Source organism: Carlito syrichta, unplaced genomic scaffold, assembly GCF_000164805.1.
Source record: "Carlito syrichta isolate Samal-C Ts95f unplaced genomic scaffold, Tarsius_syrichta-2.0.1 Scaffold315099, whole genome shotgun sequence".
Taxonomy (NCBI): domain Eukaryota; kingdom Metazoa; phylum Chordata; class Mammalia; order Primates; family Tarsiidae; genus Carlito; species Carlito syrichta.
Window position 1 is genome coordinate 289831 of NW_007259195.1, and position 2603 is coordinate 292433.

Below are 2603 nucleotides of genomic sequence, written 5' to 3' on the forward strand. Positions count from 1 at the left end.
GTACCCTTTCTCCAGCCACACCAAACTGGTATAATCATGTGCACTGGGTGTTTACAACGTGGTGGGCGCCGTCTTGTTTCTTTGTTTACCTGCATAATTTTGGCCAGTCCTCAGGAACCCCTAGGTAAATTATCCCCTTTACGGAGATGAAGGAATTGTCCTGAGGTCACACAGTAGCCAAGGATGGGGTCAAGATTTGAGGTGCGTTCCTTTACAGGCCCTCAAGGATGATACGTACACGGATTCCAGTGTCGTGGACACTATGCTTACCTCCCTGTGCCATTGTGTGGTGTGTTAAGGTTGACATGTTGAATTTTGACTGCCAAGCCCTTCCCCAGCCTCATATTCTCTGCACACCTGCCCTACAGAAGTCAGGGCGGAAAGTTGGGCGATTTCCCTGCTCCTTGTACACACCAGAGGTTCTCTTTGGCTGCAGGCAGCTCTTTCTCAGTTAGCTGTGTTTTCTTTCTTCCTTAGGGTATGAGCTAGGTCCTGATCTGCACACTTCCAGTCCTCACCTAGAGTGTCAACACAGTACACAGACTGGGCTCAAACCTCTCTGTCTTTAGTCACCTGAAAGAGATAAGGTCACAGCCTCTCTGGACCTCACTTCATTCATTTATTGATTCATTCGCTCATTTATTCCGGGTTTCAGGGAAGCAGCAGTGAATAAAACAGGTAAGCATAACCTATCTTCCTGAAGCTTACACTCTAGGAAGGACAGATAAGAAGCAAAATGAATAATTATACAACATATTAGAAAATGAAAGTGTTGTGGAGAGAAATACATGAAGCATGAAGGGGAATTCGGAGTGTGTACAATTGGGAAAGTGTGTACCTCCCTCAAAGGGCTGTGATGATCAGAGACAACCGAGATGGCACGGGAAAGGTGTAGGGTGCCAAGTGGGAACTCCAAGGTCACCTTTACAAAGTCGCTGCTTCATTCCTGCATAAAGCTGCCTTGTGGTTGCCAGTGGGCCTGCCCTTCCTGTGAGGTACCCAGCAGGTAAGGGTTCTAGTGACTGGAAGAACCACAGGCTTTTGTAATTTCAGAGGCCTTGGTTTCCTTCTAAGGTTATCATTCACGTGTGAAGTTGGAGAGCTGGGCATGGTGACTCTTACCTGTAATTCTTGCACTTTGGGAGGTTGAGACAGGAGGATTGCTTAAGCCCAGGAGTTTGAGACCAGCTTAGGGAACATAGCAAGACCCTCTCTCTACAAAAAGAAAGGAAGGAAGGAGAGAGAGAGAGAGAGAGAGAAAGAAAGAAAATTAGCTGGGTGTGGTCCTGCATACCTGTTGTCCCAGCTGCAAGGCTGAAGTGGGAGGATTGCTGAATAGCAGGAGGCCAAGGTTATGCTGAGTCAGGATTAGTACCACTGCACTTCAGCTTAGTTGACAGAGTGACACTCCACCTCAAAAATAAGATAAAGATTGGGGAGCACAGCATCTCTGATCTATTCTCACAAGAGCAAAGAAGCACTTCTATAGATCCTTATCTCTCTTGATATTCTCCCTCTCCCTCTCCCTCCTTCCTCCTCTCCCTCCTCCCTCCTCCCTCCTCCCTCCTCCTTGTGTGTGTATACACCAGGTACCTGTGCTTGAATTCCTCCCAGTGTTTCCCCCTGGAAAGTGTAGGTCCTTGGATGTAAATGTTCTCCATTGGAAAAACCTGCAGGAATTTTCCTGAGTTCCAGGACACTTGTGATTCACAAGACCCAAGTGGGTTAGCGTGACCTTTAATCTTCTTGAAATAATCTTAGTGAATACAGTGGCATTTGTTAACACATCATGTGAAAATAATTCCACAGATTTTAGTAAATTATGAGAGGGGCAGAGGGACAGGGAAGGTCTGACTTACAATGTAGTCTTGTAGCATATTCAAGATTCACCTTTCCAGGGCCCAGGGAGGCCCGCCAAGTGACAACCAGTGGCTTTCAGAGTAAGTAACTAAACCTCAGACCCCCAATTAAATTCCCACAAGGGGCAGCCCCTAGGAACTCTGTTTTCCAACTGAAGTGCTTCTCACTGGAAGCTCCAAGCAGCCAGTCCCGTGGTGTGGAGCACTGGTTAAAGATTTCCCCATACCATGTGGGGTAGGGGGAGGCTCAGCCAGGAGGTGCTGGGCAGCCATGCCAGGTCGCCCAGCACCCACGGGCCCATCAGGAAGAAGTTGGAGCGTCCATCTGAATGCTCACACACCTTGCCAGGTGACCCACCCTGAGGAAAAAGATGAACTATCGTGAAATTCAGTCCTTAGCCCATGTGACTGAGCTTTAAAAAAAAATCATAGTCTTCATCAGCTTTCTTGAACTTCTGTTTCCTGTCACCTGATGAAATGCAGATTAATCAGGATCCCATGGAGACTTTATCTGGAATATATATTTAAAGCTAAACAGTCTCTAGCAAGGAGATTCATTCACAGAGAGCAGTGTTAGTTTCTTCTTTCAGAAGTTTTCATTCCACCCCTTCTGTTAGGAAAACATTCATTGATTCCTCCTTGTCCTTTATTTTCACAAAGCAGGAAATGTAAAAGTATATATAAATGTGTATGTAGGACATCGTCACGATGTTGGCATTTCTGCAGTACAACCACGCGCACTGA